The following is a 12,878-nucleotide window of genomic DNA, read 5'->3' on the forward strand; positions in this document are numbered from 1 at the left end:
TTACTTTTTTTCGTAACTCTGTGAGCGAATCTCATGTATAGTCTATATACTAAATTTCATTGCAATCCGTTCACTCGTTTACATTATAGGATGCTGTTTATAGGGAAGTTTAATTATAACCACCATTTATGCAATATTTAATGCTTCTTATACTAGTGCTACAATTATTAATTTCGAAAATAAAAGACAGTAACCCCAAATTAGCAGTTAGTAAACAGTTATAGCAGGTGAGCTAATATAAATCTTTAGAAACCTTCGTTTTAACGATAAAATATCTTTAATTGTATTTATATGCAAGTTCTCAATATAGAAAATCTTCTGTTACAGTGTAAATAAACTGAGATAAATGGTATTATAGGTATATATTAAATGGTATAGAAGAAAAAGCAAAATAAATAATTAAAGGCAAGATTAAGTATTTAATAAAAATAAACGCCTAATATCAATATATTGCAGAATAATAAATATGTCATAAAACATCTCGCCAATTATTTATAAACTTGAAAATTGAACTTTTAATTTTGAAATATTAGAAGGTTTTTTTTAAAAAACAATATTTAAAAAATATTTATCAAATATTAATAACATTTGATTTAAAAATTTACTTTTACTAATATAAATTAAACAAAAAGATTTTTTTTAGTCAAATGCGATGTATAATTACACAATTTTGGCACATTAAAATAGTTTCTTTAAGTACATAAAAATAATTTGCATTGAAAACTAGGTGTACTCTTAGATAAAAAACAGAAAATACACCAAATTCACTTAAAGACATATATTAAATTTGTAATAAAAATTAAGGTGTTAATTGAAAACGCATTGAATCAAACATATTTTAAAACTGCTCATGAATTACAGTAATTTATATTTTTAAGGGATTTTTTTTCTCTAACATTAATCCACAATAACTTGTTATGAATAATATGTAGCAAAAGAAATATAAAACAATTGCTATACTTATGATAGTGTATTATATAATTTTTAAAATTTTTAATTTTTATAATTTTGAAAGTAAATAAGTTTTGCATTAAAAAAATTTGCATGCATATTATCTGAATTGTTGGCATTTTTTATTTTTATCCGGGGGTTTTCTACAAAGGAAAAAAAATGACATTTTTCATAACATCTAAATCTCGAGCACCTGTAAAAAGATACTTTGAATATAATTTATTAAAAGAAATGCTATTGGATTACAAAAATGCATAAATAGATGAATAATTATTGCAGTCAGTAATTAGAAGAAAAATCCAATAATAAAAAAATTAGATGTTTTGAAGAATACATTGAGATTTTGGTAAATGGTATTTTTTACGAAAAGTATAATTTTGCTCGCCGACAAAAAGAGATGACGAATATCCAAAAATTAATTATATGTGAATATTCTCATTTTAATGAGTCCAGGCATTTGAAACAAGCCATTTTATGGAAATGAGTCATTGCCTTCAAGAAATAACAGTTATAACAAAAGGAGGAAAAATGCTTTCAATGTTTTTTTTCTTCATGATTATGATATTTACTTTGATTCTCCAAAGTAATAATAGCTTAAAACTTTGAAATTTGCCCCCTTATGTGCTCACTTAGACCACCTTGGCGGAAGGAATATAATCGTCATAAACGATATATTAAAGATACTTACATAATTTAAAATATTTTCTTTAATGACATATCAATCCAATTATTCAGTATTATTTAAAATACTAATGTAAGTTGAAGACTGGTATTTATGATTAATGTTGGAATGAAGCCAGCGGACTATTTTTCTCGCGTAGGGATATCTGTGTGATTACGCTTCTGCTTCGTTCCGGCGCTATTCCTCCCGCGAACTGCTTAACATGATGCTGTGTGCGTAATCCTCAATACCTGTGTTTTTTTTTTTTCTTTTCTTTTTCTATGTCTAATAAATGTGCTGTCGTCTGAAACCACGCTGATATTTATTGGAAAGTAACAACAATTAGAATGATCAGGCCAGATTTAATGAAAATTAATTTTATGTGAAAATAAATAATAATAAATGCATGCGATAATAAATTTGAATATATATACTTTATACCCGATAAAGTTTAGAAATAGAAAAGTCAGCTGCAATTTGAAAACTCTTGGTTAAACAGTTGCTACTAACCGATAGAAAAAAAATCAATTAAAAAATAGCTAAAGGCTTTGATATTTGAAATTGAATTAATTGTCAGTATTATTCAAAATTTGTTATATAAATAAGGTTATTGAAATAGATTTTTGATGATTTACAAGATTAAAATCAATATGCGTATAAAATCAATTACAATCAATTATTTGATAGTAACGCCTCAAGTTCGAGACCAAAGGGTTCGAAATTCAAATCCGTTAAGTAACCGACATGTAAGGAGTATGGTACACGTTAGAAATGGTAAGTTAAATCTCTTTAAATTAAAGTGGTATGGTTCCGTGAAGTGTAGAATGGAATTCATGTGTCATTCTCATCTTGCCGATCGCAGCTCAAAATTGCGAGATTCTTACCAAGATATAAAAACTGTTTCTTTAGAACGGGACCATAATAGAGTTGAACTAAACCGAATATGCATGAAAGAACATATTGCACGTAGTATTATTATAATAGAGAAGTAATAGTTAGTAGTGCAGGATGATTCTCCAGGTTCGACTTTTCATGAATAAATTAAAACTTCCATTGTCGATGTTTATAAAAAAATGAGCAAAGTGTTGCACATTAACGTTTGAATTCATTAACGTAGTATGGTCAGAAAAGACATAATTAACGTCATAATTGCTCTTCCGTTGAATGACGTGGGGGAATAACATATTTCGCATTCTTCGAGATGTCCTCATGATTCCATTCCCGCCTGTGTTTGTCGTTAGATGATACATTGCTTTCCACAGAGTTCACTACAGAGTTTGCACAATGCATTTGTAACTACTTGTTTTTACGCAAAAAAAAAGTCTGATTTCAATGAAAATATCTAATGAATTGTTTTGTATCATCCTGTATATGTGAATTGTCCAAAACTTTTTTTCTTCAAGCCTATCGAATCGATTTTTGCATTATTAATGTTTTAAATCTCATGTAAAAATTGTTCTTTTTACCATAACCCATGCAAAATCTGATTTATTTACCAAATAGAGAATGAAATCTGAGCTCCGAGATGTATATGCTCATAGGACTGAAAGGGGTAAATTGGAAATTTCCTTTTAGTCATAAAACTTGATAACTTTATAATGAGTCTCAACAGAAAATCGTATAATATCGAATTGCAAAATGCATTTCGATTGTTTATGAAAGTGATATAGTTTAAGCATTTTATATCTCTAAGTATAATATCAAAGATATTAAAAGAGATTTTTAGAGGTATTTTTGTCAGTATTGGTTACAAACTCCCTTTTGTTAATTATGCATTGAAATACATTTTGAAATACTAATTTTAATGTTGTAATTATTTTAAGCATTATTATCTTTTTGTTGATATTACATTTAAATTCAAACAATTTTACATCATTTGCTTTGGTCAATTCCCTAAATAAATATATTAGTGACTTTATTAAATAAAGATTGGGCACGGGTTTTTTTTCTGAAAATTAGAGAATCCTCAAATGATTCATTGGTTGTTTTCTTGGGGTACTCACTATTTTAATCAACTATTTTATATGGATCAAAGAGGAATAATTTACATTAAAAGGAAATTTGTTTATATTTTTTCTCAGGATCGGATATGAACAAGAATTTTTTTATATATAAACCTAAAACACGTTTTTATAACTTACCTTAACATCATATTACTTTTTGCTTGATTTAACTTTTCAGTCAAATTAAGATTAGTCAAAAAATGCATAGGATAGCGAAGAAAAGCTTTACACCGTATAATTTAAGACTATTTTTATGCAATTAATTTTTATTTTAATTGGTGTTTTTTCACTGTTTTTTTAGCAGATTAATTTGTTAAGGAGGGTTTTATCCGTGAAAAAGACAGCATAAAAAATCAGAGTTCGTAAGAAGAGCGGATAATTATTTCAAAGAAAAAATTGATAAAGGTGCTGCTGAAAAGAAAAAAAAAACTATTTTCATGACTTTTTGTAAGCAAAAACTTTTACGAAATATCTTTAGAATACACTTCACTTATTTTAATAGGATGGTTATCGTCAGTTTTTAATTCCTTTAATTACTCTCACTAATTGATACATCTTTGTTAATTAGACCCAAACACTTCGTAATTGCTTCTTGTAGAGTAAAAGATAATGATCTTATCAAATGAAGTTAGATTATTTTTAGAGATTATGTGCAATGTAGCAAAATGTGCAAATTTTGAGTTGTTGAAAGTTAATATTTGGTGTTCATCTTACATATGTTATATTCTATTCTAGAGAATTTGTATCTATAATTATGTGTTGATGGAAGATTATAAAACACAAAGCATGAATATTATAGAATATTAAGAAAAATCAAAAATATTTCAAACAATGTTAAATATAAGATTTTAATTCTTTATTTAATGGTACTGAAGAATCTTTTGACATTCAAATAAAAATTACTTTAAATAAATAAAAATATCGAAAGTAGTCTTCATATATTTCAAAAGAGTATTTCACTGGATACTGGATTTTGATCTAAGACAGAGACAATCTTAGTTCAGAAGTAAAGCTTTGCATTTAAAGTAGTGAAAACCTTTACTATGCTTAGCCTGCAAAATAAAAAACAACATTTAAACTACTTTAAAGCTAAAATTTTAATAGAATTCTGTTTTATCATTTTCATTTTAGAAAATGATTGTTCGAAAACGTAAGCCTATAAATATTATTTTACATTTTAAAGGGTCATTTTTTTCTAGTCATATTATGTTAAAAAAACTTTTAGGCTTGAAATTAGAATAAGAAAAGGGATTCATTTAACTTATTAGATAAATTTAATTTGATTAATTAATTCATTTGGTTGATTAATAATTAAGTAACAAATCAAGACGCATCATTTTGTGTAAGATAAAGAACTGAAGCATCTAAGTTTCTGTCTTTCTAAAAACATTTGTTCAGAACTTATGCTAACCTACATAATTTCATACAAAGATTGATAAATTTGGTAGGAAACATACTTCCCACGACCTTAGAAAGAGTTAATGCGTTGTTTTTCATTATGCAGGCTTTCTTCTAAGTTTTAATCTATTTTTAAAGTGAAATATTTTTATTGAAGTATAACAAACATCTTTAACACAAATTTCAAGCAGTTGCAGTACTCAAATTAATTAGAGCCGCACAAAAAAAATTAAACCAAACAATCTCAAGATGAAGAAACTATCACACATATATGATTTTGTTGAAATTACTCAAATAATCAAAAATAATTAAGTGCACTTCCATACTACTTCCAAACTACGGGAAAAATATTTTTCTTCTAAAAATTGTACTGATTTTGAAAAGCAATAACCTAGGGGGTCGAGATTTAACATCATAGCATGCAGTTCAGGAGACAAAATAACTCTAGAAAAAATTCAAATATTTAACACTGACATTATTTATAGCCTAAGTTTTGAAAGAATACCTTTTTTTTGGTGAATTTGAAGTAAAGACATGATTTAGTCATTTAAATCATCAAATATACATTGGTTCTTCAACCAAACGAAGAAATATTGCACCAATATTTCTAAACATACATTTCAATTCAAATATCCTACTGCTTCAATATTTGTTGAATGAATGAATCTGGGAAAAAAGTATTCGAAAATCTGCAGTATTCCAACTAAGATATAAATTTATTCCAAGTAATGCATGAATTATTGGAATAATTTATGATTTCAATATCGACTAAATAATTTAGCAATTCCTCATTATTAATGCATTCCTACTGCCTCAAAAATAAATATTTTGAAACGTCTTTTTGCTCCTTATTAATAAATAATGAAGAAATTTCATAAAATATTAATGAATGCATTCCAATAAGTTTCAAATGTTTTGTAACAGAAAGCAATTAAAAATTTTATTTGAATGTGATTCACGTTTCATAAAGTTAACTTAGATGTCAATCGACATCAAAATAAATTTACATTTCCATCTCCGTTAGCAAATACTAGATCTTCTATGAATCTTTAAAGATCCGAACTGTTCTCAAGGCATTTTGTGTTTAATAAAATTCGTTTTAATCTTAAATGGTTAAAAAGAAGCAGAAAGAAATCTCTAAACAATTTTGTGCTGTAGAAGATATTAATAAATAAATTGCACGTTTTAAATTTTATTAAACTAGATACAGAATTTTAAATGTAATATACAAGTAGAATCTTAAATGTAACAGAAGATTAAAAACTAGCTTCCACTTAAGATTTTATATCTCAACAGAACTAAGTTTCATTGATCAAATTGAGTTTAATTTAAACATTATATTTGAAGTTTTTATAATTTTAAATAGAATTCAAAGATTAAATAAGTTGTATTTCAATTACAACTATTGTGGTTTATCAGTAATTTTTTGTTTACAAAATAGAGCTTAGAATGCCCAGCTAAATTATCCTCCTAAAAAAATTACAATGAATTAAGTAGAATTTTCAGTTACGTGATTAAAAAAAAGAAGCATGAATTATTTATATATTTTAAAGAATTTTATTCGTCAAATAGTTCTATTGTCATAAAACATTTACTTTGCATTCTTTCAGTATGAATGGGTTGAATAATGCAGAGAATGGGAAAACAATAACATTTCAGTTACGTGATTTAAAAGAAACATGAATTATTTATTTATTTCAAAGAATTTTATTCGTCAAATAGTTCTATTGTCATAAAACATTTACTTTGCATTCTTTCAGTATGAATGGGTTGAATAATGCAGAGAATGGGAAAACAATAACATTTCAGTTACGTGATTTAAAAGAAACATGAATTATTTATATATTTCAAAGAATTTTATTCGTCAAATAGTTCTATTGCATAAAACATTTACTTTGCATTCTTTCAATACGAATAGGCTGAATAATGCAAACAATGGGAAAACAATAACATTTCAAATCTTAAGATAAATAAATTATATCTTGAAATATAAATAAAGCCGAAATGCCTGCATTCCAGTTGTTTTTAGAAATTCATATAAAAGAACAGATATTTTTCAAATTCTTCTGTAAAGCATTAAAAAGTTTTCATGACAACAACAGAGTTCATTTTTATTATTTAAAAATTACACAAACGCAAAACATTTTCAGCCCCAAGATTTTTCGAGATTTTCTCTTACCTAAAAACAGATTCCAAACTGCAACACTTCAACAATAGATGGAAGTCACCGTTTAAAATGACTACTTTCATATTCTATTTCTAAACAAGTATCTAAGTTGTCATTATAATATTTTGCTAAATTCGCTATCTTACTTTGAAATTTACATTGAATAATTTATGAGAAAATTAATAATTAATATTGAATAATTTATTAGCAGTTTTCTACTTTTAATCTTAAACCGCTTTTGCTCTGTCATATCTTTTGGCATAATAAATAGACTTATTTTGATCAAATATAATCCTACAAGTAATATTTTTAGAAATTCTATCAAAAATTTAAATAAAATATATTTTATTTGTTCGTGCATGAAGTTTACACCCTATAGTTCTGTTGTTGCTTATCCCCTTGGATTGAACACCAATTCAGACCAAGTCCTTATCGGGGACAGAGGAATGCAGTAACTTCTGAGGGTGACAACCCCTAAGCATACGAGGACAAAAGTCTGACTTCCAGCTCATATGAAGATGACACTCACACAATCGCTTGCACAACCCTTTTTACAGGTGAGATCTTTCATACACCTCACAGATAGAACATAGCAACCAGTCCGAATCAGAACTGGAACCCAGGACACCCAGATCACGGGGAAGACGCGCTACCCCTAGGCCAGGACGCAGGATTCGGGAGTTCTTAATAGTTAATTTGATTTGATATATGCCCTTTGTACACATGTTCTTTATGTCTTTTGAACTTCAAATTTTGTTCGCAAATACTTAAGTATTAAAAATGTTTTGTTGAAGGTTTCATAGATATTATTTAAATATTTAATTTTTCATTTATAATATTGCTTTATATTACTGAAAAAATGGTGAAATGTAATGCTCATTTCATAAAATAGCAAATAAATTATTCTAAAATTCATATCTTAAAAATAATGCACATTTTCAAATTGGCCTCTCTTTACCATAACTAATTAATGTATGAATTACCAGGAATTGCATTCGGATGTAATTCAACAACATCAGGCCAAACCATCTGGCCATGAAACCGAAATCATTCATCTAAACACGTCGAAACCACTTTCAATGGCCCGCTAATTACATTTAAAAGTTTAAATTTCGAAGAGAACATTTCCTACCGTGATCATTGTATTAATTAGAACATTTTGGAATGATAAACTTCTCAAGATTCCCCTTTCCTGCCATCGCACATATCTTCTTTTACAAATATTCAGCATTTGGCGAAAAATTTGAATCCGGAATCGCCATTTGAATGAAGTATTTTCCAGCTTCCATGTTCATTGAAAAGGTAATTACAGTCTAAAGAGGTCGTAAGAGAGCCGCACAATTTCAACAACACTTTCTACCTATATAAACGAGATAGGAATGTCTTTACAGGCAGACATTCCTGAATTCCGTTGGTCTCAACGCATAAATAACTCAAAAGCGGGTGCATTTGGCGACAAAAGAACCCGGTTAATTTCGCTTATCTTTTCAAATTTATTCTACGTTCTAATTACAAGGTTTATTCGGTGTCTTTATCATATAGGAAGGAGAAAGATATGGCGAGAGTGGAAGCCACGGGATATTAAAAGCTGGGAAGCATTTTCTATTTTTAAAAAGCTTGGTACTTGCTTTAATGTACGCTTGATTGAATATCCGTAATTTTAGAAGAAAAAATCACAGTAAAAATGCAAAAACTTCAAATGGAATTGTATGAAGATTGCTAGGTTTCCAGCATTATATATTTATTTCGTATTTTAATTCTCTGAAATGATTTATTTAGGAAAATATAGGTTTATATTTCACACCATTAAGCATTTTTTAGAAATTTTCATAAGGGAAACTACAAAATATGAATAGTTTCTTCTGGGACTTATTTCCTAGAAAAGATAATAAATGTATAATAAAGGATTTTGGGAAGTTTCATAAGCTAAATTGATTAAATGTAAATATAATATTTTCTGGAATTTGTTTCCTGGAAAATGTAATGAATGTGTGAATAAATAAATGCCTAATAAATGTTTTTAGAAATTTTCATAGATAAAACTGACAAAATAGGATATATGTTTGGAATTATATTTACTGGAAATTATAATAAATTCAAAAATAAGATATTAAAGCCCCTGTTTGGGCTGTTAAAATAACTAAATGTTCTAATATGGTTTAAAAAAATAAATAATAGGTTAAATAATATTTGTTCAGCTAAACTGTTCGGCCTTCCCTGTAAAGGAATCATTAATAATAACTTTCGAGCATGTACCAATTTTGAAACTGTCAAATTAAAATACGCAAATACCGTCAAAATTAAATGCACCTTCATAAAAATTACACCAAACTGTAAAATGTTTGTAAAATTTCAAAAATAATTCTTTTAAAATTGTTAAACATATTTTTAAAGTCTAAATGCTTTTAAATCCGAAAATTGAGTGTCTACCAAATCATAATTAAAATATTTATAAAGAATTCAAATTTACGGGAAAAATCATTATTATTAAACAAAGTTTGAACGAATGTATTTTAAGCAAATGTTATTCAAAGCAATATGCCTCAACTCAGCATATAATAAATGAAGCATAATGTGTAGCAAAAGAATAAATTCAGATTGGATTCAGAGTAAAGCTATTCCAACTTTACTACCAGCTTTCCAAATTTATCATTATACCAATAATTCTTCTTCGAATTCTATTGTCTTCCTCATTTCCAATATAAAAGAAAATATAAAATTATATATGTATATGAGAAATATTTCGTAAGTCATTTTGAAATGTATTATAACTTTATAAGAAAAAGAAATTTTAAATTTTAATTGATTTTATACGCAATACGAATCGTCTGACAAATACATTCTATATACATTCGTAAAATATTTGGAAGTATTATTCTGCATGAATAATAATTTTTAATCATCTCAGATACGATTCACAAGACATATAAATGATGTAAAAGTTAATTTATATTAACTTATTCAAAGAAATATATAATGTAATAAGTGAATAAATTTGATATATTTGCTACTTTATATTTATTCATTGTTCAAAATAAGGCTATTCTTATTTGGCCTCCATTGAAATTTAATTTGAGGAATGAATGAATTCTCTGCGCATTTTGAATGTAATGTTTCATTTGTAAAAATTTTTATTTGGTAATTAAGATTTCAAATTTTCTAGAGTGCAGTGAAATAAGTGGAAAAGAGGTTTAAATTAAGAAATTGTGCGGGATTTCGCTGGAATAAACTCAAAATTTATTTGGATTAAATGAATTGCTCTTCTAAAATGAAAACAATATGACATTAAACTAATTAGATTATTCAATTAAGATTAATCTAATTGGTTTTAATTAAATTATTAATTATGATTAATCAATTTGTTCGGTATTCCTCATTTTCCAAAATAAAACGAAACTAGATGTTTTGTTTCATTTCGTTATAAAATCCATTTAGAACATGATTTGAAATTATATGGTTAATCAGGTGCTTAATTGAATCTAGATTTTTTTTATAATTTTTATTTTATTGTAATTCTAGTTTAATTTTTTTAATTAAACAAAATAATTTTTTTATAATTTTGATTGGAATTTTAATGAATCAAGAATTAAGCGACATTTCAGCAATTTTCGTGGTAACTTCAAGAAATATTGCTGCTCAAAAATATTTTTTACACCTTTCCAAAAATCAACAAATGTTCTTTTAATGTTATCAGAACTGGGAAAGATGAAAGTTTTATAAAATAAATCAGATTTTAAAAATCATAGCAGTTAAGTTTGATGAATTTTAATTTCAAAAGAAATCTAATAAATTTACAATAATATGAAGTTTTAACAACATATTGTAAATTAAGATATAGTTTTTAAAGATTGAAAATATCGTTTGCTTCCTGTGAAATACTTCCGAAAATTATTTTATTCTAAAAGAAAAATATTAAATCGTTTATTGCATTAGCGACATCAAATTCATAACTTAAGCATCCAAACATTTTTTTAAATAATAATAATTTGTTCTAAAATAGAATTTCATTTTAGGAAATTCCGCATTTGCTTTATAATAAATAAGAAGAAGAAAATTGTCAGACCATCAATTCACCTATTATACCAACCTTTAATAATAATCATATATGGAATAATAATTTAGTAATTTATTGGTCATTAAAGTGGGAAACTCGGTGCCTAGGTACTTTGAATTGCTCAAAAAGATGATTGAAAATACTATATAAGAAATTAAATCTAAAATAATTTTCATTCTACTATTGAATCTTATTAATATGAAACTCTGCTTTTGATACTTAATATCAAAGCTTCAACATATTAGCTAAACCAGCGAGAAGGGTCTCCTCAAACCTTTCTTGCTTATTCTCTTATAAACTTGAAATGGCAGAGAGCGTCTTATATGGTATTTGCATACAATAGTTACTAATTATTTATTTATTTTTGTTTTGTGATTTTAGCATTTTTATTGAATCTATCGTGTCATCTTTGGCGATTAATCTCCGGCACACTATTAAAAATATTCAAAAACCGAATTTGAGTTTTAGACAACCTTTTACGAACCAACTGAAACAAAAATTGGACAAAAAATTACATTTTAGTATCAAAATTCCATACCAAATTTGATACATTTATGTCATTGCGTTGTTGAATTATCGCTTTTATATTGTTACGAAATTTCCGGGGTTCGTTTGGATAGTGGAAGTTATATGGTGTGGAGAACGCTCAATCAGCAGTAGAAAAAGAAACAACGACGTTTATTTACACGAAGACACTTAGGACAGCACAAAGACGACAACTATATACAGCATAGAAGACGATTATCTTCAGCCGAGACGTGCAGCATACAACAAGACTCTACTGCAGACAGTAGCGCACAGCTTAGTTCAGCACTAGCTTGACTCCCTCACTGCTCTGTTTATCCCTGGAAGACCAGTTCTTCACCGTCGATTCCGACTACTCTGCTCTAACAGCTGCTGCCGCCTCCTTTTATAGCTCTCAGGAGGCGGGCCTAGAAGCCTCTCAACCAATCAGGAACGTTCGAGGCGTATCTCGGTTCCTAATGGACGGATATGGAGAATTCTCGATGTTTCGGGTATAATCTATTTTGGCGCCGAAGTCTCCAAATGGTCTCCAAGTTTGTCGCCAAGCTCCGGGACCTCGGACGCGACACCCAGACTCCGTCCAATACAGAAGACTGTAAAACATTCTTTCTGATGATGGAACCAACTATGCTGGGAAGCAGCATTACAGTTTCGTAATAATATGTTTCTGAAATCCGTCAATCTATCCTTCGATTTGGCTCAAAATCTGACAATGTCTACATTATAGATGTTAAATCTGTGTGCACCTAATTTCATCTATCTAGCTCTCTTCATTTTGGAAACTATTGGGTAACTTATAGTCGAACAGCTAGCTGGACGGACGAACTTTTTCTGAACAGATTTTAATCAAAATTTGATAGATATCTGAATATTTGGTTTAATGACCGTTTATCAAATTTTAATTGCTTAGCTAAAATCGCTTTTGAGTTATCTTTGTCACAAATAGATACCCGGATGTTTTCCAAAAATGTGCTTTTCGAACTCAGGCAGCTCCAAAACCTGAAGATTCATCAAAATCTAGAGTTCGAATTTTTGACAATTGTTATACTTTCTTTATATTACGAATACGAGAAAGTAAAAATCAATGCAGCTTTGGAAATGAAGTTGGCTATATTTTTT

Source organism: Argiope bruennichi, chromosome 11 (assembly GCF_947563725.1).
Source record: "Argiope bruennichi chromosome 11, qqArgBrue1.1, whole genome shotgun sequence".
Classification (NCBI taxonomy): domain Eukaryota; kingdom Metazoa; phylum Arthropoda; class Arachnida; order Araneae; family Araneidae; genus Argiope; species Argiope bruennichi.